Raw genomic sequence first — 24681 nt, forward strand, 5'->3', positions numbered from 1 at the left:
AAAGCATGACCCAATCCTCTGCAACGATCATCATGTTCCTCCCTTGTCACGGGCCTTTGTACCTTCTGCCATAAGGTCACAAACAACCCCAAAAAGTCCTCAAACAATCAACAATCCTTGCTTCTCCATACAAGGTCTCATCGTAGACATCCATGGTAAGATCCTCCCTAGCATCGGCAAACTGATTTTGCTCTTCCCTGCATACAGCCCATCTACCAAATGCTCAAATGAAACACAAGTATCGATAGTACTTACATCATCATCATGAGGTTCCTCCATATGAGTATCCTCATCCATCCATGTCTGCAAACTACACGATCCTAGTCCAACTTGATCAATATCAAGTTCATCCTCCATCGTTGTCATGACTGCAACATCTTCAATCATCACGGCTTCCTCTTCCTTGTCAGCACAATCTGCAACTTCATCTTGCTCCATTGCCCAACCAAGTTGAAGAAGTTCATCTTCAACATTCTTTTCCAAGACTTCAAGGTTATCTCGAATCTAGGGATTCTCTTCTTTCATTCGCTTCAACCTGTATAAGGTAAGCAAGAGCTTCCCTTCGCATTCTTCCAAACCTACCATGTCTTGTCATTCAGCTTGGTCCAAGCACTAAGCTTCACCTCTGCTAAACCTGTTTCACCATTCACCTGAATCACCCTACTATTCCACCTATTACCTACAAAGCTTGAACTTCCTTTCAAGTCTTCGGTCTTCGTAGAATCAGCTCATTGATTCAGTTCACCAGCTCTGATACCAACTGTCACGCCCCTACACCTACGGTATTCCTTCAACCGCTTATAGCAAGGTGCGACACTACCAATCATTTTCTTTTCATCAATACTTACGATTGTAGACTATGCCTAACATTCCATACTTAGTCTTATTTTTATTACCAAGTATTATTAATGTGTTCATTTATACAAGTGAAAGCCCATAACATTCACATAAACAACGTTATACAAGAGAAATGCACAACAGTATAAAGGGAGGGGCAACTCCCTGCAATATGAGTTTGCCCGAATCAATATATTATACAATCTTCAATGTTACAAAGCTTTACAAGTTAAATCTTGGGAAAACCCAAATTTACACTTAGCCAATTTTCACAACTTCGGAAAGATCGGTTGCCCAGCTCGTTAGCACCTCCGCACGGTCGCCACACGACTCTCCAACCCTTCGTTCACCTTGTCGAACGATCGTGTTGTTTGCCCAACTCGGGCACGCCTCCAAGTCACCACACACGGGTGCCTCTGCCCCAGACACACCTCTGTTCACAATCTCAACACTTCACCAAAGGTCACACCGTGCACACTTGCACGACGGGCGGGCGCTCACCCGAGTCGCCCAAGAACTGGTGCGAAGCCATCGCACAAACTGGGCGCCCACCAACATTTCACCGTCGGGCGCTTCGTCGCATAACCCGGGCGCCACACACTTGTGCACGCCCTACTCCAATCGGCGGGCGCTCCTCTACCCACGCCTTTCACCTAAACCAAGAAACGCTGCTACCTCCATGCGGCCTCGCCCAAGAATGGGCGCATCACCCAAATCTACGGCCTCCTTCTTCTTGTTGCATCCTCACCTTGTTCTGCGCACTTCTCACATGTTGAGCGATGGTTGTATGATGATCGAATGAGCTTTAATGCTCCTCAATATATATGCAAGGCAGGGCGAAGTCTTGGCTACCCAGCCGACTTGCCCAACGCCCCTACTCCATTGCAAACACCTCTACTATGTGTCGGCCTTGCTCATGTTCGTAGGTCGGCCTCCATACGTTCAAACCCATGTTTCCACACATATAACTCAGCTCGCCCTCCTTCCACACGCATTATAACTTGATGCCTTCGCGTGCTAAGTCAAGGCTCGCTCTTCCTTCGTCGCTCTTCAAGCCGGAGCGTGCGCATAAGGACCGCAGGTCCTTACACCCACCTCTCTATCTCTGTTTAAATAGATGGACGTTGGCATGGATTCGTAGCACGGTTCAAAGAAAGAAAAAAAGAAATTATTTTAATTTTCAAAATGCTAAGGAAAGAAAGAAAATTTTTATAAAAATAAAAATAAAAATGATTTTTATTTTTTGAAATTATAAAAAAAAATAAGATAAAAATACTTATTCTTTTAGCATCATTTATCAACTAACATAATTCAAAGTTAATAAAAAAACATTACAAAAAAGTAAAATGTATATGAAAAAACATGCCATTATATTTACCCTATTACCATATGATAAATAATACATTTTAATAAAAAAATATTTATAATAAATATTTACTATTGCACTGCATGCACCATATAAAAGCTCAAATGGCCATAAGTTAATGAGGAGCTATAAGAAAATAATCATCATCATAATGAAATCTTAAAAATATCTGAAAATATTTTTAAGATTTGATTATGATGATCATTTTCATATAACTCTTCGTAACTAATGGCCATTTGAGCTTTTATAATGTTTTTAAGATTTCACGATGATCATTTTCTTATAACTCTTCGTAACTTATGGCCATTTGAGCTTTTATATGGTGCATGACGTGCAATAGTTAATATTTATTATAAATATTTTGTATTAAAAGTATTAAATTAATTATTTATCATATAGTAATAAGATAAATATAATTGCATGTTTTTCACATACATTTTATTATTGTGTAATTTTCTTTACTAATTTTAAATTATGTTAGTTGATTGCAGTAAATGATGTTAAAAGAATAAGTATTTTTATCTTATTTTTCTTTATAATTTTAAAAAATAAAAATCATTTTTATTTTTATTTTTATAAAAAAATTACCATGTTATATGCTATACTATCTTTTTCTTTGCTAAAGCAAGAGACTTTCCTTCTATTCTAATAAACCAAAAGTAATGTTACAATATAAACAAAAATCCAAACTTAATCATGGACTTCGGAAAAATCAAGGCCATTTTGCCATGAATATAACTCACTAAAATAAATAAAGGACAAGCGAACCTCACAAATGGTACCCTCGGTTAACCTTTAGCCCAAAGTCAAACTCCAGAATCCTTCCAACATTAACTCGCAAAGTTTGATCATACAAATGGCCCCACAAAATTGCATGACCAAATCTGACCGTTGAATCCATCTACACAAATGGACCGCTTGGAGAAATATTGGAAAGCTAAGGTGCTTGAGTTTTATGGTGCGATGGAGGGTGGTATTTTGTACCCCAACCTAGCCACGTGTCGAGAGCCTAGTGGAATCGCTCTCAAAACGCCCATACCACTTACCATTCAAAAGGCCAGCGATCACCTGGAAACCGCTTGTAAACCACTTTAAAGCCAGGTTATCCAACTTATAATAGGAATGGATGAGAATTTCCTTCGCTGGGAAGATCCAGCCATCCATCCCGTGATAGCTTACCTCGAGACTCACAACCGATGCAGCCGCTGACGGTACATTAAACCTTGTGTTGCAATATGAAGGAAAAAGGAGACTGGTTAACTTACACCAAAGGATAATGAATCCACTCAAAGTTTTCCCTTCTTCCCAGTACCAACCGAAGAACTGTGTTTGAACTTGCATATTGAGCTTCATTCCATGCCTTTCCTTCTTACCCAATGTCTAAAAACTTCTCTGTCCTCTACCACTTGTTCATTGTAGAGAGCTTTTAATATGCTCTGTGGTGCCTCCTGCCGCGTCATCTCAATCCTACTTTTTGAATTAATCACTCCTTGGTTGGCCAGTAAATCCACTAGTTTATTGGCTTCTCGACGAACATGATTGAAGCTAATAGTTCGAAGACTCAGGAGATGTTTTTGAATTCTTTTGTACACTTGTACTAGTCTCCAATACTTTGAGACCCTTTTTGGCGCTTTTCCACAACTGATTCTCTTAACTGCAATTATAGAGATCTCTGAGTCTGCTTCAATAATAACATTTGAGCTGTGATTTAGTTTAAGAAGCTCTAGACATTGTTCCAAAGACATTAATTCAGCCATATTATTGGTTGCTATGCCTAAATGGTAGTGGAATATAAATATTATATTTCCTTCTTCATCTCTTAACACCCCTCCATAACTTGCTGTTCAAGGGTTGCTTTTTGAAGCACCATCAATATTGCATTTCAGATAACCTTTTGGTGGAGACTACCAGACCTCCTTTTCCATTTCCAAATCTCTTTCCTTTCTATGAAGTCCATGGAAAATGATCTCCTGCATGCCTAGATGCCTGAGGGATCTCAATTCATTTAGAGTGGGAGGGTTCTTGGGATAACTGCGCATAGTGGTGGAAGCTATCTCCTTAATCTGTTTCAAGATCATATCCAACAGGTGAAGAGGAGTAGTTTTTTCTTCCTTGAAAATTCTTGTATTCCTCTCTTTCCAAACATTCCAGATAATGAAACTTGGCATTAAGGTCTAGGCCAAATTAAGGATCTCAAATTCTGAAAAGTTATTTCTCGACTTGTTCAGGGTATTAATGATACTACTCTTATATCTGTCTGTCTGTTGGAAAATGGTGTAAAAAGAATCCCACAGCCAGGTGGTGTAGGTGCATTTGTTGAGAATGTGCTCCATTGTCTCCTCTTGAGCTTCACATAACTGACATCTAGAAGGTCCAATAACCCCCCACTTTCACATATTTTCCCAAGTTAATATTTTCTTATGAAGAACTAACCACATGACAAGCTTGATCTTCATTCAACCTTGGTGACTCCAAAGTTGTTGCCAAGATTTCACCAAAACACAAGGATCAAGGTTTAGGATAAGTCTTTTTGCTTCCTTAATATTAAAGGTATCTTGTTTGTTGAAGCCCCATCTTAACTGATCCTACCCATCTGTTACCAAGATTTTCCTTTGTTTTAACATGCTCATGAGTTCCTCTGCTTTTGCTTTTGTGGGGTTGTCCTCTCTGCATTTTATACTTCTCTAGTTTCTCCACTTTCCTGAGTCATGAGGAAGATTCCAGAAATCTTTGACTTTTAATAAGCCTTGGGACTCTGTTTCCTGCTTGAGGCTTATAGAGTCCTCTCTTATCAGTTTTGGTTCTTGTTCCCATTTGTCTTCCCAAAAGAGAGCTAGATCTCCTACTCTGATTTCCCAGAAGCTATTGTTTTGTACTAGGCTTCTGTTTTCCCAGGCTTTATTCCAAATATGAGAGCCTTTTATGTTTCCAAACATTCTTATAAGATCATGTGTTTGCCAGGAGTTTGCATATTTTTCTTTCCAGGTTTTAGCCCATTGAGCTTCTGGTTCTTTAACCCACCTCCACTAGAGCTTAGCACATAAAATTTTACTTAGAATCTCTTGATCATCTAAGCCAAGACCTCCATGACTTTTGGGTTTACAGATTTTATCCCAAGAAACAAGGGCCCATTTCTTCCTTGTTTCCTCCTTGCCCCAAAGGAAGTCTCTCTGGATATTCCTAAATTGCTGTAAAACCCCTTTGGGAGTTGGAAGGGTTGATAAGAAAAAAAAAGGGATAGATTGCAGAACAACCTTTGTCAAAATCAACCTACCAGCAAGGTTCAACGATCTAAAAGTCCATTTCTTGAGTTTATCTTGCATCTTGTTGAGTACTAGTTCCCAAATGCTTTTGTGCAATGGTTTAGATATAAGGGGAATTCCCAAATACTTTGAAGGGAGGGAATCCCTTTGAAAGCCCAAAATTCTGGAGATATTCCTCTGAACTGCAATGTTAGTATTTAAGGAAAAAAAATTTGATTTGGAAAGATTAACTTCCATACCTGTAGCCAAGGCAAAGTCATTTAGGATTTGTTTGTACGCTGAAGCGTCTTTGACTGTGGGGATACCCTGGAGCATGGTGTCATCCACAAATTGTTGGTGAGTCATTGCTTGACCATTCTCCATTAATTGAAGTCCCTTGATCTTTCCTGAGACTTTGGCTTGTTTAATGGATCTACCCAATCCTTCCATCATGAGGATAAAGAGAAAGAGAGAGAATGGGTCTCCCTGCCTAAGGCCTCTGGAAGGAGTGAAGATCTCTAAGGGTGAGCCATTCACCAGAATTGAAAAGCTGGAAGAAGTAACCAAAGCCATAACCCATCTGACCCAGTTGTGATCAATCCCAAAAGCAATAAGGACCTTCTTAATGTAAATCCAGTTCACCTTGTCATATGCTTTTGCAATATTTAATTGCATGATCACACCAGCGTGCCTTTTGCTGGTAAGCGAATGAACTACCTCGTGGGCTTGAATAATATTGTTTAGCATTTGTCTTATTTCCACATCACTAGATTGTTCCCCTGAAATTAAAGAAGGAAGAAGAGGTTTGAGTCTCTTATCCAAAATCTTGGATATGATTTTATACACCACATTGTATAAAGAAATGGGTCTGAACTTATCAGGAGTCAGGGCTGCATCTTGTTTGGGGATCAGGAAGATGAAGGAGGTGTTGAGGACTTTCAGAATGGTCATGCTTCTTCTGGAATCCTCTACAACATTCAAAATATCCTGTTTGAAAACATTCCATCAGGCCTTGAAAAAATCTATATTAAAACCATCTGGACCTAGAGCTTTGCCATTCTGCATGTCTTTGATAACCTCACTGATTTCTTCTTCAGTTACTGGTTTATTTAGGTTAAAATTATCCTCTCTAGACACCATTTTAGGGATATTTTTTGTAATTTCCTTGATGCATTGTTCTTTGTGTAGATTACTTTCCTTTGTGATGCTTCTGAAATGTTGAACCAGCATAGCTTCGATATTCTTATGAGTGATCTGAAGCTCCCCATTCTCATTCAATATCGAAGAGATTCTATTGTGCGCTCTATTGGCAATGGTGGATCTGTGGAAAAATTTGATATTTCGTTCACCTTCTTTGAGCCATTGAACTCTAGACTTTTGTCTCTAGAATATTTCCTCTTGTTTGCATAAATTCCCCCATTCTTGGTTGTATTTATTAGCTTGCTCACTTTTGACTTTATTAAAACCCTCTATGATCAATGCTTGGTTTAGTTCCTGTAGTTTAATTTCCACTGATTTTTTGTCTACGAAAATTTTGCCAAAATCCTTCTTGTTCCATTCTTTGAGTCTGAGCTTTACGTACTTCAGTCTTTTATGAAGGAGGAACATATTGCTGCCCTAGATCTGCAAATCTCTGGACCACCATTTTTCAATGTTGCTGATGAAATCTAGGTGGGAGAGCCAGATATTCTCAAATCTAAAGGGTATATTCTTGGGAGAATCAATCCCTTTGATATCAAGTTGAATCGACCAGTGATCAGAGCCTCCAAAGGGGAGAACTCTAGCCATTATTTCTTTATTAGTGAACATCAGCTCCTCTGAGATAAAAAATTTGTCTAACTTGGAGGCGACCTGGGTGTCACCTCCTCTTTTGTTATTCCAAGTAAAAAATCCGTTATGCATTTCAGGGTCAACCAGTTTCATATCTCCTGTGAAGGATTGGAACGCTACTGAATCTTTTCTTAGCATTCTAGTACCTCCTTTTTTTTCTGAAAGATATTTAATCATGTTAAAATCTCCTCCCATGACCCAAGGTATTCCTACATATCTGCTTCTGAGATCTACCAGGGAGTCAAGAAATCTGAATTTCTCATCTATTCGTTGGGGACCATAAACATTCATGACCAGGAAGGCGAGCGACACCCCCATTGGTAGAATGATAACTGATAAATAATTTCTCGATGACTCTGCATCTATTATGCTTACTTTTTGGGGATTCCATAAAGTGAGAATGCCCCCAGCTGTGTTCTGTACTTTAACTTCTAGAAACTTAAATTTGTTAAGCCATTTTCTATGTATTTGTTTTAGTTTCTGAATGGAGCATTTGTTTCTTGAATGAAGATTATGTTTGGTGTTGCTATTTTCATTTTGTTACTTAGCATTCTTTGTTTCCTTTTACTGCCTAGACCTTTGATATTCCAAGATATGAACTTCATAATTAAATATTTGTAAAGGAGTAACTGGTTAGATCTTTCATCTTACCCGAATCTATCATTAGCTTTCCACACTCCATCAAGAGCTCATTTTTTTTTCTCCTGCCCCTCTTCTTTCCTGGATTTCTAGTAGCTAATCCTGGAGTTGATTTCATTGTTTTCACCCCTCTGTGCTCTTGTTTGTGAATGTTTTTAACTTTATCCAGTCCTTTTTCCTGAGTTTTCCATAAAAACAATTGCTGTATTCTGTTGCATTCTTCTTGAGATAGTGAATCTATTCCTGCTTTGGTTCCCTGCTTCAAGAATCCTTCCAGATCTAGGTTTTCCTTGTTGAGTATTTCTTGTAGTTCATGATCTTCCAGATCTGTTTCACTTTGGGTCATTTTCTGGTCCATCTCCATTTCTGTTTCACTTATCATTGCTACTTTTTGAGAATCAATATCTTGAGATTGTTCTTTGTCCTCTTCTTTGTCTTTTTCATTAGTGCCTTCCTCCTGATATTGGTTCTCTCTTGTGATTTCTTCATTCTCTTCCAGCACTTGAAAATTGTTCTGACTGACCTTCTACCCTTCGCTATGTTGTTGCTTTAGCCCCTTATTTCCTCATTTTCCTTTATTTACCACTTTCTGAAAGTTTTCTGCATCCTTCGTTGAATTAAGTTTATCTTTGTTGTCTGCTTTACTAAGAGGGCAATCTCTGAACAGATGTCCATGTTTGTGGCATCTATGGCATCTGAAAGGGATATGCTCATAGTCCACTGTCTAAACCCATTCCTCATCAAAAACTTCCAGGATGACTTCATCCGGAAGCATACTTGATAGATCCATTTCCACACACATCCTAGCAAAGGAGGTATGTTTTCCTCTTCTTGTGGCTTCAGAAGCTTTGACAAAATGTCCTAGTTTATTTCCAATGGCAGCTAGCGATTCAATTTGCCAATAATCAAGAGGTAGAGAATAGAGCCTTACCCACACTGGAACTGAAGAGAACGTTTCCTGCTCTGGGACAAAGTTCATCCTCTAAGGCCTCATGTAGAGACCGGCAGCTGCAAAAAAGTAGGGTCGTCCTTCGAATATTCTGTCTTTATCTTCGATGTTTGAGAACACCACTGTAAAGAATCCCTTTAACCCAAGATGTAGGTCAATGCTTGCTTTGGGTTTCTAGTGATACCTGATCCACATTTGTAAAGCTTTTTCAGTGGGCCATAGTCCCATGAATTTATAGATAATGGCGTAGGTCCCCATATGTTCCTTGTGCACCTGTGGAGCAGGATCATTTAATATTACTCTAGGAGTGATTTATGCTTTTGGTTTGCAAGGTCCTTTTTGTTTTTTGTCTCTTGAACCCTGACTTTTTTCTTCTTCCTCTTTGTCCTTGGTGCTATTGTTTTTCTTGGTTTTGGTCCCATCTGTTTCCTTTTCATTATCCTTGATCCTTTCATTCGTACAATCTTTTTTGTTCCCCGTCAGAGATTTACTTTTGCTAGCTACAGGTTCTTTGTAGGAGGGAGCCGAGCTCCCTCCTCTGTCGCCCACCATGAGAGACGAACTCTGTTGTTTTTAGAAACCCTGGTTGCTTCGGCTCTCCCGCGAAAAAAAACACCGACTGTTGAAATTATCTAAATTATAACAAACCGACCACCCTCTTTCCCTTCATCTAGAGGTTGTCTTCCATTTTGGGTACTTGTGTAATCATTTTGGATTCCTTTGAGATAATCGTTATATGCTATACTGTCAATCTAAATTAAAATATTTTATAAACTAATGAAATATGTTTTATCTAACAATAATATTTAAATATTTCACATGTATTATATATTTATTTTATTAATAAATATTTTTAATGTAGTTTTTTTTTGGTTAATTTCAATTTTTTTTTAAAAATAAGTTTATAATTTATGTTAAATGAAAAATATATTTGAAATATTGTTTAAATTTTAAAAATTTATGCAAATTTCAATATATTTACAATAAATTTTTAATTTACAACGTTTTTGTTTTATCTATTTGTTACATAACTAAATATTGTTGTTTATTCTTTCCACATTATTTTTCTAAAAAACATGAAAGATAAAAAATATTTTCAGAGAGAAAGAAAGATAAAAAATATATACAAACTAAAAGTGTAAAAATAAATAATTATGTTACTGATTTAAATATGTTCTTTAATTTGAATCAGTTTATTGTTTTGAATAAGTTGAAAGTAATTTTGTTTCCAATAAGTTGAAAGCTCATTTGTAATTTTGTTTCCAATAAGTTGAAAACTCATTTGTAATTTTAAAATTCATACTTATTGTAATGTTTTTGTTCTATAAAATTTAAATTTTGATGTTTATTCAATTTATATAAATATTAATAATTTAATTTTTTACATATTTTTAAAAAATACATTTATTGTAATGTTTTTGGTTTTATAAAATTAAATTTTAATATTTATTCATCTTAAAAAAATACTAACAATTTTATTTTTTTAGATTTTTAATGTAACCATTATTTATATTAAACATAATTTTTCACTTTATAATTATGTAATACATTGATTTTTAAAATTTATTACTATACACTTTCATATAATTATCTATAATTTCATGTATTTATTCATTTTGAAAGTTTATCATTTTTTTAACTCAACACAATTATATTAATTCCCTAAGTGCAGGTGTAAATTGTCCACTGTTGTCCTCAGAGCGTTAATCACTTTCATTCATTATCATCACAAGTGACGACCTGCAAACTCCAATACTTCCAGCTGGCACACATACACATTGATCTCGATGAGCTATAACTTAATCAGCCATATCTATGACTTGATTTCTAGGTACTTTGACAACATGCCTCATTTACACCGCTCTCCACTCCCCCTGGCAAACTCCAATACTTCTAGCTGGCACACATACACATTGATCTCGATGAGCTATAACTTAATCAACCATATCTATGACTTGATTTCGAGGTACTTTGACAACATGCCTCATTTACACCGCTCTCCACTCCCTCGTCTTTGGAGCTCCTTCTAGTTATCCAACTGCCTCATGTTCATTTTCCTCATTATGAGCCCTTATCTCCCCCTTAGCCATCCTCTCCATGCCCATCAGGAGATTAGCAAATACACCCTCTACAAATCATCTTCCTCCCACTGCCCTCCTTTGCTAGTCAACATGGTTTGTGAGTGTACTCGCGTCAAGTGAGAAGGTGGAGGTCGTGGTTGTGGGTGACCTCCACAAGAAGACAAGAAATCGACTCTTAATGACTCAAACATTCCTCTGAGCATTCAACACAAGGTTACTTCTCTGGAAGCTAATGAGCGCATGCGTCTAAGAGATGGGAAATAGGTCGTCTGGAATCTTCTAGCCAGAAACATATGGAAACAAGAACAGGCTAGAAACGTTGTTGAGTTGAAGGTTGCAGAAGGAAATTGTCAAATCAATCACTTTCGCTAGTCCCTATGTTAGCTTTCTTGTCTCTCTGGTATCCCCTTCCCTCCAATTCCACTCACTGCCTCCTCCTCCAACTCCCAAGATGGCATTGGCTCCTCCACTAACATGCTTGCTTCTCCCTCCCCCTTTTATTGGACATATTATGTTCTAAAGTAGGGTCTAGAAAATGTGGAAGATGTGAAGGCATTGACTCAATAGGCTTCTAGTTCCTTTGGGTGTCTCACCATCGAAGACTATTCAAAGGAAGTCGTAGCTACAAAGTTGACCAACAACATACAAGATACCTTTCTGACTAGCATAGGTAAGCAATCTATTTCTCTAGTATTTCACAATGACACTTAATCTCAATTTTCAAGCATATCATCACAGGGTTTTTTTTTTGGTATACAGTTCTTATTGTCATACTCTTTGGCTCAGTCTAAACTTGTTACTCTATCTTAAAACTTTGTTTACCACTAAGTTTTTTTGGACCTCATGCTTCAATCTGGGACCTTCTGGTTTCCCCATGAAAGGAAGTTGGTCCCATAATGGTTATCTTTGACATTATCACAACTATGTAAATTGTGTATATATTTTTTTCTAATATGAATTTTTTGTCTTACTTACAAAAAAAAAAGCACAACCATAATAATGTCATGCAAAATTGGTATTTACAATTTGTCAATATAAAGACCTAAATTAATTAATAAAGTGTATTATTCTAAATAAGAGCTAATAATTTCAAAGGGTTTTCCACATAGTAGGTTTTTCCCTGGTCTTTTACCAAATTTTCACTCTCTTGTTGATGTGTTGATTGTATCCTTTGTCACTGCATTTATTGTTCTATCTTCAATAAGATTGATGGTTGGAAATATTAATTGTTATTGAAAGATTTCTAATAAAAGAATTGAATCAACATAGAACAATCTAAAAATTAATAAACTTGAGTTACAACATGGAATCTTCTAAATTTGTATTTCATCATGATCACGTGGTTATCCCCTCTTCCACGAGTAATGGGGGTTGACATCGCATCCCCTCGAATTATGATTGTCAAAATAGGAAGGTCAACTTCCAAGTGGCATGACTTTTGCATATGATTCCGATTGATGTGATTCTTGTGTCGTTGGTAAGGTATCTATGTGTAGAATCATGCTACAAGGTGTTGCACTTAAGCAAAAAAGTTTTACCCCCCCAGAAAAACATCGTTTGATGCTTCTTCTAAAAGGTTTCAGACCTCAATTTGGTCGATTGGGACCCACTGGAAAAAATAGTCATATGAGATAATTTCTCCATTTTCTCCACTCTAAAGGGTTCAATATGGCTGACGAATTGATCTGTATTACAAAATTGAAGGTTTATGGAAAAATGTGCAAGTAAATTTTTTTTTTTAGGCAATGGATCATTTGCAAAAGTACATAAATTAATGGTTTTTAAAATTATTTTGCAACATAAAAACATAGACAGATATACCATACACAACAACACAAGACAACAAAATGATAAAGGAGTTCACCCCTCCTGGGTTACATCTCTTGTTCCAACTTCCAATGTTGGACCTCTTTCATTAAGTGCTCAGATATGTGATTTCATAGATTTATAATTCCCAGAATGTAAAAATAATATCTTCAATGGCTCTAGAACACCCAAAACCCCAAACTTGGCTCTTGTTGGGCTCAATCTGGCCAAAACCTGAGAAAGTTATGCGCTAGAGAAGTTTCGATGCTAACTACTCTACAAATTGGCTCGTTTGTCTAACTATTCTACGAATTCCACAATTCTTGAGATCGTCGAGTGCCAAATTTGCCTGGCGCCAGCAAGATTCCCATCAGTTTGGGTGCAATTTGTCAGGCCGTTTAAATGCACAATGACCCCTATGGCAGAAAAACTGGGCCACATGGGACCATGCGGCCCGGGACTGGGGATAAACACCCACCCCCACAGGCTTAGCCCCTAATTTTCAGGCCATGATTCCAACAATTCATAGAACCCAAGTCTAGCCCCCATGTTCTTACACCCATCACCTGACACCTTTCCACTCGTGCCACAATCTTGTGAATCTCCATATGCCATGGGGTCGGGCCATACCCAAGCCCCCTCACCTGTCAACTCTCCAGCGCTCGTCCTCTAGTTCTATGCTGGTTATGTGACCTTAGGCTGGGGATAATCCTTGACCCCTCAGTTTCTCTGCCATGGGTTATATGGCATGCAGTGACTGAGGGCCAAGGATTAAGCCCCGACCCCATTCCCCAAACTGAAATTGTCGAAACTTTAAATAAAACTTTGGAATAATGTTTAATAAGAACCACCAGTAGTGCATTGGTAAAGCGTTGCCCCTGTCTACTTTTAGCTCATCAATTTGAACTCGGTAGACACTAGCTCAATCCTTAACAATTTTTTCATTGTTTTAGAGTGCCACGTGGCACCCAATCATTGATCCATAAAAAAAGCCAACATCCAATCAAAATTCAACAACCATGAACCAATCAAGTGTAGACACTTGGCATCCTCCCTTTGGCCCGAGGTACACAGTGAGCCTGTTGAGTGATCGTATGAACTACCCAGTCAGCAGTCTTCTACTTCAATCTGCAAAAAAGTTACCTATTTAGGCAAACGATCGAAACGTGATATGTGGAGCATATTATATTGGTTTTGAGCAATTCAATTTGTGTTGGATTCAGGACAACGAGATATACGTTTTGTCACTAGTTTTGGGCTCTTTTGAACACTTTATTCATCCATTGGATCACTCCTTCCCACTAGAATATTTTGGACCTCCAAAATATCATTTTTAGTTTTCAGTCAATAAATAGATGAGGTACAGTTCCCTCACCCCTCCAATCTTAATCCATTTGGCCTTGCTTGGATTTTTTCTCTTGAGACCCACATGAAGGTACTCCATGTTCCATCTTCTTTAAGTTCTTGTTTTTCTATCAAGGATAGTATATTGCTGCAATTATTCAAGATATTCAGGAGAGAAATCTTATATTGAAGGAATTTGAAAATTCTCTCCTTGATCTTCAATCAAAGGAAGCTCATATAATCTCAAGTTCTCATCATTAGCAACTGCATAGACTTGCATATATGGAGGCAAACCCAACGAGAAGGCATTAATACCAAAATTTTCTAAGATCTTAAAAAGGTCCATATCTGATTGGTTTTAGTTTTTTACCTTCTCGTTGAAGCCTCTCCTTGCTAATGTAAATCCAAAATTCATCTCCAACCTGAAAACTGTGGTCAACACGATGCTTATCATTTCTTGTCTTGTACATGGCTTATCTCTTTTCCAACTATTCTTGTACCATTTGATGCACTAATTGAACTTTTTCAATAAATTCCTTGGCCTTATCTATGTCATTATGTCCATGAATAGCAACATCTTTCCCAAAGATAAAATCTAAAGGAGATTTTGGTAAGTATCCCAAGCATGCCTCAAATGGAGATGTTTGAGTCGATGAATTCTTAGCCTCGTTGTAAGCATGTTGAATGAAGTGTAAGTGTTCATCCTAAAGGTTAGGATGCTTGCTGCAATAACCACAAAGGAGATGTACTACTGCTCTATTGACCACTTTTGTCTGACTATTGGTTTGTGGATGGAATGTTGTGCTCTTCTTCAGCTTGGTGTCCATGAGTCTCCATAATCTTGACTAAAATTTCCTGACAAATTGAGAATCTTGATCAGAAATAATTGATGTGGGCAACCCAAAATGCATCCATACATTTTGAAAGAACATTTTTGCAGTCTGTTTCGCTTTGACCTGCCACATTTTTCTTAAACGATCTACAACAACATAAGGATAATCATGATTTTTCCTAGACATAGGTAGTCCTCCCAAAAAGTCCATAGAAACACTTTCCCAAGGATGGGAAGGAACCAAAAGTGGAGTATACAATCCCAACTTTCTATTTCTAGGCTTACTAGTAGCACACAAAGAACATCCTCTTACATATCATGACACACTTTCATTCATACGAGGCCAATAACAATACCTCTGTAATTGTGCCACCATCTTGCCTACACCAAAATGGTTCGCAATAAGAGAAGTATGTGCTTCCTTTATGATGTTGACTCTTTCTCCCTATGGAATACATAGCTTGCCAAGATGATACAAAATTTATCATGAACATGGTAATCTAATTCTTCTACTTAGTTTCCTTTACACAAAGTTGCATATACATCCTTAAAATCTTCATCCAAAGCATATTGGTCAACATAGCTCTCATGCATGATATAATTATGCTTCAGAATAACAAATGCATTAACAATTTATCTAGATAGCATACCAACAACTTTGTTATAGATACCTTTCTTATACCTTATCACCAAGTGGAAGTGATGCAAGAAACCCATCCATCTGAAATGCCTCGCTTGTTGTAGCTTGGTTTGTGATTGCAAGTATTGCAATGGTTGATGATCAATGTGAATGATAGTTTCCTTTCCAATCATATAATGTTTCCACTTTTTCACACTTTGCACCAAAGCATACAATTCTTTGTCATATGTTGGATAGTTAATCACTGCACCGTTAAAGGTTTCAGAATCGTAACAAATAGGTTTACCATTTTCCATCAAGACCGCTCCCATAACATAGTCACTTGCACCAATTTGTATCTCAAATGGCTGCTCTAAATCAGGAAGTGAAAGAACTGGTTTTTTTTTAACTATGAACATATTTCTTTTCAAATGACCACATCCTTGAAATATCAATGGTTGTTTGCAATGTTTATTATTGTTGTTAGTGAATATTAAAAATGACATAGATAAGGACAAAGAAGTGTTCAATCATCCATCAACTTGACACTCTTGATCATGGTAGAAGCTCTTAATCATGGTAGAAGACATGAAAAGAGGGCTATTGAGTGTCTTCTCCTGATCTTTTTTCCTAAGTTGTTGTTGCATTAATGACGTAATGTACAACATTGATGGACCCTTGCTCAATTTTTTTCTTCTAGTAGAGGGAAAATTGTCCTTTGTGTTTTCAGGTCTGCCTTCAAGGATTCACGCTATGTTGGTATTTCGAATTCTATTTGGCACTACGGGCCAATATCTTAGTTGCGAACACAATTTGTTCCATTCCTCTTTGACCTATAATTTAATTTGAAGTCATAACCAAGATATTTGGCCATGAACACAAGTCGAACATCTAGCCAATTTCCCAAAAAAAACAATTATATTGTTTCAATGAACTAATCTCTAGCTTGAGTGATGCTCTAGTGAGTTTAGACCTTGTACTATAACTCCCATTGGCTCCCCAATTACATGGTATGCAAGTCAAAACCTTTGGTGGCCACTAATGAACCCTAACCTAATTCTATGGTTATATGACTTAGTGTTACAAGATGCGGTCAAGGAATGGATTAATAGTGGGAATCTCACATCAAAATTAAAAATCGAAGAACCATCGGACATGCAAAACTTCCACAATTGATCCACTTTCGTAAGCCTGATGGGCATTTTTTCTTGGGTTTGAAAGGCTTGGTGTGAAGAAAATCATTGGTGGTCTGCACTTTCATTATCCGATGAGATCTGACTAGCTAGAGATTTGATGGTTGTGATTCAATGCTACGAATCGATGACTCTCTCAAATTGCCCAAAATTTTTCTCAATGACGGAAATTTCAATTCTTGTAGCTTGATATGTGGTGTAATGGTCAAATGGATAACTCTCATCGTTGGAAGAGCTCATGATCATTGCCCTGCAATCGATTGATTTATCTACTCGTATTTCTAGGCATACATACATACATACATACATACATACATACATACATACATACATACATACATACATACATATATATATATCACTTTGGATTACTACAATAATTTGGCTAAGTAACGAGAGAACGTTGTACATGAAGAACTACACTTAGACTAATGTAAGCTAGAGAAATATGCCATAAAACAGAGACTAGATAGATTTATTAGTTTGAACTTCTAGGTAAATACACAGATGGAGTCTTTCACAATTCATGGACTTGGACAAGTGACTCTTTCGAGGACCCTCGTATCTTATATCATTTTTACATTAAGAAAAATATCTTCTTAAGACAAAATGATTGTAACTAACAACTTTTCTAGAAAATTTATGATGAGGCTCATCAACAGGGAAATTATATGGACCTTAATTCCACCCTCCGGCTTATTAAAATCAACTTTTCTCACATTTATTTACATATTTTATTATATTTTGCTTAGTGAGAAGGGTAAAGATGAGATGTTATGTCATGTGGCCTAATGTGCATTAATTACAGGATTTGGAGCAATTTTGGCTAATTTAAGTGCAGGAACTCAAAGTAGACAAGCAAGAGGGATTTTAGGAGATTGGATCTCCCTCCTTAACTCCTCAATCACTCAAATATTCCTCCACCAGATCTCATCATCTTGGAGTTACAAGCAGCCAAGCCCACCGAGGTCATTGGCAGCCAAGCTAGTGATAGTTGAAGACAAGTTGATCTCGAGTTGGGAGCCAAGCCTCCCTAATTTTAAGGAAGTTGTTGGTAGCTTCAGTTGTATAAATAAGAAGGCTTAGGGCCTCATTAGGATTCAACTTTTCTTATTGTAGACAAGAGGCATTTTTGAGCTAAGACCTTATCACTGATAACTCTTATGTATTTTTTACATTTTGATAAAAATCAAAAGCATTCCCTTGATCCAACACTGAGTTGAATTAGAGGGCTGAAGCTCTTGGGTTAGGGCCCAACCCTAGCAGCAGAGGTTCCTCTTTCTGTACATGTATGCTTAGATTACATTCATAGTTAGCTGCTGAAGTGATTTTGGTTTTGTTTAGTCTGCAATTATTTAGATGATTACTTAGTTTACTTCCATTTATGGATAAATAGATTAGTGGTACAATAGTGACAGTAAACACTTCAGAAAAGCTTGTGGTAGTGGCCTTTGCCTCATCTCCCTTATGGGATCATGGTTTGAGGGTTCCATTCACATAGCCCAAAAAATAGATTTATTGTTTGATCACTACATAACCTAGGGTTTCTTGTTGAATAGATCATTGTTTCTAAATTTCTTAGAAGTACCTGCAATTTTCATTTTGGTCTCTTGAGTTTGCTATGGTTTAGAAGCACTTCCATTCATAAACTTAACCATTAGCTATTAATAACTTTGTTTTTCCTAAATTCAACTCATCTTTTCCATATATAAATGAAGTTGTGCATAAATGAAGAAAAGAATGTATGTTGTTACAAGAGCTTATGATTTGCAGGGAGACCTCATCTTACCAGCCTCATCCAAGTCTTCTCCACCCACACTGCCAAAGTCCACCAAACCCTAATCCGAATTCTTGTTTTGTAGCAAAGTGGACATTTTCCTTGAGCAAGTCCAACCATCTTGAAGCCTTGGACTGAGCCTTAGGTAGTGTGCACCCCCTCTATGTCTTATTTCCCCCTCAGACACCTTTCCCACACTTCATTCTACCTTTTGTACCTCCCTATAAGCTTTCGACCTATTTCATGTAGTAAATCAGGGCATCCTGTAGTAGAACTAGGACATCCTGTAGTACTATAGGAAACCTTGTAGCACCTGTTTTAAGCCCAAATTGAGAAAAATGGTCATCTGAGCTTAAGTTAGGCCTCCACATGGCTTCCATACCCTCGACACCATTTTAGACTTGTTTCCCCATACCTGTCTCCCCTACCAAAGAACAAATTGGTTAAATTAGGATTTGCATTCATAAAACTGAAAATAAAAAAAAATAAAAAACTTTTTCTACAATTTCTAGTTAGCACATGCATGCAGCAGTCACAATAGTTCTTAGGTAAATTTTTTTGCTCATTTAGTCCAGATAACTAGATGTTATATGCAAGGTTACTTAAGTCACTTTTGCAAAAAATATGTATAGATTCTTAGCTAGATAATTTGATGTCACTTTTTAATGTCTTGTCTTCCCATGCAATGCTTTCATTTCCCAGCGTAAGCAACATTTCCTTTCTGCATTTAAAGTAATTTTTTCTTTGCTAATTGGTAGTGAGGCTCCTAGTTAATAGAAGTGTCCGCAAAGTCTATCGAGTCCCATGCTTGGAAATAGACGTTCATAACCTCATCAATGACATCACTAATTTACATTAATAAAACTGCATTAACTGCGTCGGAATAGTTAAGTCGGAGTGGTGTTGCCTGCAGATGCCGGAGAAATGGATCTGATCCCAAAATTAATGGTGATGGCGTAACACGCATGCCACCATGTTACCATGCAGTAATCACCATACGCTAAGTATAGTGCAAAGACCTGCCAAGGGTTGTCTACTGCAAATTCCTCGGGATTTTTGGGGGTCTTTCCCACTTCAAAGGTGGGCGCTTCGGTCGACGTTAACGGAACCAGCAACGAAGACGGAGAGGGCACCCGGCCACGTTCTCGACGCTGGCGCTCGACCCAGAGCTGAAGGAAAATATCAAGGCAGACCTCGATTCGTTCGGGCAGCGTAAAGGGTTTTATCACCACGTTGGGCGGCCGTGGAAGCGTGGGTATCTTCTCCATGGCCCGCCTGGAAATGGCAAATCGAGCCTGATCGCCGCCATGGCGAATTACCTCCACTACGATGTGTACGACCTGGAATTGACGAAAGTGACAGACGATTCCGAGCTCTGGGCGCTTCTGATTCAAACGACGAACAAATCCATCATCGTCATAGAGGACATCGGTTGCTCAACCGATCGCTCCGAGCGAGCAACCGCCAGGCGGGTTCCGGCTGCAACCCGCCTGCAACCCGAACCGAGAAGAGAAAATAGGTCGAATTTTTTGATGATCAAGACGATACCCGCGTGACGCTCTCAGGTCTGCTCAATTTCAAGGACGGTCTCTGGGCGTGTTGTGGCAAGGAGCGGATCATAGTCTTAACTACGAATCACAAGAACAACATCGATCCGGCGCTCATCGGGTCCGGCAGAATGGACATGCATATCCCGCTGTCCACCGCTGTATTCCCGGCTTTCAAATGCCTGGCTTTCAATTATTTGGGAATGGATGATCACAACCTGTTCTCCATAGTTGAGCAAAGCATACAGGCCACGGGAGCCTTGACACCTGCAGAGATCAGCGAAATCCTGATGAAGAATAAGAACGACCCGCATAATGCATTGAAGGCCGTGGTTTTTGCTCTTCATCTCCGTATTGCCAGAAAGGAAATCATCGACAATGAGCCTTGAGGGCGACAAAAGCTGTCCTTCGGTGGAGAAAATAGAGAACGGGCATGCGGTTAAGTTGTTGAGAAGTGGTTCGGGCTTAGAAGTTGATCAGCATTCTGACAAGAGTAAGGGAATGGTCAATTTAACGCATCAAAGTCAGAAAAACCCATTGAACTTGGTATATGATCAAAATGAAGAGGCTGTTGCAAAGCATCGGATGGATCATCTGATTTTTTCGTAGAAAAAGAGGCGAACGCTCACCATAGATCTTTCATCTGAAATATAATTCAAAGGCTTCTCTAATTTTCATTCTATGGTTTTTTTTCCACATTAATATTTCTACAATAATTTGATAGTTTCACCTTTTAGTTTCACCTGAGATGTAACCAAGGTCTGCATGGATGTTAATATGTGTGGAATGTCAATGTTGTCAAATTTATATCAGTCAATGTATATGTAAATAATTCGGATCAAGTATTTTATAAATGTATGAGAATAAATTTTCAAAATTTTTTATGTTTTCATAATTTAAATGAAGGACATTTACGAAGATTTTTGTTTATATATATATATAGATATATTATTTTTATTTTTTTATTATTTTAAAGAGTAAGATAAATTAATTATTTATTAAGAAAAGTCTTTCTATAAAGTATATAAGAGAAAATTTTGGCCAATGTGTTCGAACCAATAAGTGTGGTTCATCATGTGGTGATGAACGATACTTATTGGTTCAAAATGCCAGCCAAAAATTTCTCTTGTGTGATTTCTACATAAAGACTTTTCTTAATTTATTATGGATCACAAGTAATGATTTATTGTTTTCAAAATTAATTATAATTATTATTATAAAATGTAAGATTTTTGCATTATGTATAAAAATTAGAAGAAAAAATATGTTAATTTTTTAAATGTGAATTATTTTATAGAATTTATAAAATTTGTAATTTAAATGTTATATTAGTGTTTTAATATTGAATTTATAATTAATAGGATGTAAATATAATTTTTATTTTGAAAAAAGATGATGTGCTTTATAACCATTTTAGGTTTAGGTACTATGTTACATCTTGTGTTCTTATTATTTGGAGGTTTTGTGGTTTTTTACATTATTGCATTTTCTTTGAAGCATGACAATGCCCCACTTGTTCCCATAGGACACATTAAGTGCCATGGATGTGGTATGATAACAAAATTTGTTCTCACGCAACATTTGAATGGAAAGGGTGGTCTAGGGAAGGACCCAATCCATGGATTGGATACCACCATAGATGCATTTGATGAGAGGAAGATAGCCATAAAACTACATAGTGGTTTCTTGTCCAGAGTGAAGGAGAACCTGAAGGACGAGGGCACATCTCTCAATGTGGGTAGCTACATCCAATAGATGAAGGACCACATAGTTTCTGAAAAGATCATGGTGATTTGGCTCTCTTAAAAATCCCTCATGTGATAGGTCAATACTATATGGAAAATGAAAGGATAGAATGATCTCAAACTAGGCTCCAAGGGTTTCTTCACCTCAGTATTCACCTATATGGAAGACAAAGAGCATATTTTTGAAGAAGGACCCTATTTTTTCAATTCGACTGCTCTACATCTGAGATACTGGAAAATATGATTTATTCCTAAGAAAGAAACATTCATTGAAGTCTTTGTTTGTATCAAAATGTACTCCCTTAGGAATTCTAGGATTGAGAAACTCTTAAAGGCATCGAGAACACCTGAAGTTCCTTTGTTAAAGTTTCATAACTAACTAGAATGGATGATTACACCTCATATGCTCATATTGGTGTGCATATGAATGTGACTAGAGCACTTCCTGAATCTATCAATGTATGTTACCAAGATATAGAATGGATCCAAACCTTGGACTATCTGTACATTCCATTTAAGTGTAGTAATTGTCATGAACATAACCATCTGTTATGATATTTCCAACTTAATATACATGAGAACACTGAGGTGGGGAGCAAAGGTGTAGGGAAAGAGGGTTGCATCAAAGTTTTGAAGAGAATGAAGTCCATAAAGAAAACCCTTATACTAGGATCCCCAAATTAGGCACCCGATGGTAAAAATAGATTGAAGAGGATGGCCCCTCCAAAATAGGTGAGCACTTATTTGGAACCAAATCAAATGCCACAGAACTCTGAAAGGAAAAAAATCTAACCTACTTCTCTCCATTAGTAATACAATATCTTAGAACAAAACTAGAGATGAAGGAAGATGAACTTTGAGAGTCTAGGGAATAATAACATCAAACAGAAACAGATACTTAAATGATGTAGATTAACATCCCAACCCTCTTATTGGAGCATGGAAAATATCACTTGGAAGATCTATAATTTCCACAATTCTAGTAGCCGAAAAGACAATTATCTAGGAAGAAGTATTAAATAGTAAGTCACCCTCGAACCCGAGCCAAGTTGAAGGACCAGGTGTTAGAACCTCTCTCAAATCTCAAAGTAAAATAAATGAAAAGGAAAAGAAAAGGAATATGAAAATATACAAAATAAGAACTAAATAAAGTCAGAACACTCTTAGTAGAATGAGTATAGGCCATCAACCTAAAATATAAGTACCTTCCTTCTCATCCTAAGTTACAAATGATTGTTCTGTCATTGAATATAAGTGCTCTCAACACACCTAGAAAAATTCAGATGTTAAAAAAAATTATAAAAAGGGAGATATTTTAAAATTATGATGAAATAATGTATTAACTAAAGTAACATTTTAGACATATCATAATTGAATCAATAATGAACAAACATGTAACAATTGACTCTATATTGGTTCAGTCCCTCTTAATCTCTCTTTATCAATTAGAGTATCTTCCACCATACCTATTTTGAATAAGTAACAACTATGGTGCACTCTATGGGTATCAATAAAGCATCAAGGCTTGATGGCTTCACTATGGAATTATTTCAATCCTCTTGATCAATTATTGAATAGCATGTCTGGAAAGTTATTAAAGAGTTAAGGCTTTTAGGTAGCCTACTACATGCTTTTGACTCTCCATTCATTACTTTTGTTCCTAAATAAACTAATCCTCAAATTTCCAGTAGATTTATTCCCATAGTGTTGTCTAATCTTATTTACAAAAACATTTCCAAAGTCATTGCCAACAATCTTAAGCCAATCCTAGACAAAATCATTTTTATTAAATAGGGTGGATATGTGGAGGATGTTGGGTTCATAATTATATTGAGAGAAGGAGTAAATCAGTATAATTAAAAATTTTACTTATTTAAGTCAAGTCAAACATCATAAAAATTCAATCTCATAACACAAAAATTAACATAAGATAAATGTGGAAACCCTTATGGTAGAAAAACACAAAACTTCTTTATATGAAGGATCTTGTACATATTAGCCTACTATTACAACCATTTCTAGGCACCAACCTATAAGAGACACCAAACCCTTCCGCTACTTTGTAGGCACAAAGCTACCAGAGACACCAATTCCATTTTTTGCTTTGTAGGCACCAACCTATGGGAGACATGAATACCCTTTATTTCTTTGTAACAACCAACCTATAAAAGACACCAATCCCATCCGCTCTTTTGTAGGCACCAATCTATAGGATACACAATCCCCTTTTCTATTTTATAGGGCCCAACCTATAGGAGACAACCATCCCCACTACTACAAGATTTGTAGGAACCCACCTACAAGAAACACCAATCCCAAAGGCTGCAAATATTTATATGCATCATCCTACTTCACTAAGATTTCTTGCTTCTTCGCAATGTAATGTAACGACCATTTTTTTTACCCTTTTATTTTGTATATGAAATCATCTAATACTAACGAAATATTCATGGTTGGATGAAGCAAGTGGATATTAAACTCAATAATTAAATATAAACTTAAATGATTGGCCGAGGAGAGGATCATGTAGATCCATAGTTCAGAAGGAAGAGGGAGCTTGCTTGCTTAAAATCCATGAAACTTCATTGTAAGTTATTACTAGATTTAGTTCTAACCCAGTTGGGCTATCATCACTCAAAAATAGTTATGATATTGGACAAGAACAATGAGGAGCACAAGGCAATGCCTATCTCCCCTCATAGATCAAGGAACGATCGACTAGGGGCAGAATCTTCAGGAAATAAAAGAAGCACCAAAGATAATGGGGAATAAAGGCATAAAATGTGGAAGGAGAACAAAGAAGAGTCAACATCAGATTGAGAAGCCAAGAGAGGTTGTGCCTTTCCTAAAAATTAAAAGTCATGAAGGAGAATA

At 37.1% G+C, this 24681-nt stretch overlaps 1 pseudogene; it reads left to right on the forward strand.

Annotated features, from left to right (window-relative positions):
- The window catches only part of LOC149252824 (AAA-ATPase At4g25835-like), a 33682-nt pseudogene extending 13231 nt beyond the window's left edge, over positions 1 to 20451 (forward strand).
- Positions 20452 to 24681: the final 4230 nt, after the last annotated feature.

Source organism: Pinus tabuliformis, chromosome 7 (genome assembly GCF_031772625.1).
Source record: "Pinus tabuliformis cultivar Carrire ecotype Pingquan chromosome 7, CPIR1, whole genome shotgun sequence".
In the NCBI taxonomy this organism is placed as follows: domain Eukaryota; kingdom Viridiplantae; phylum Streptophyta; class Pinopsida; order Pinales; family Pinaceae; genus Pinus; species Pinus tabuliformis.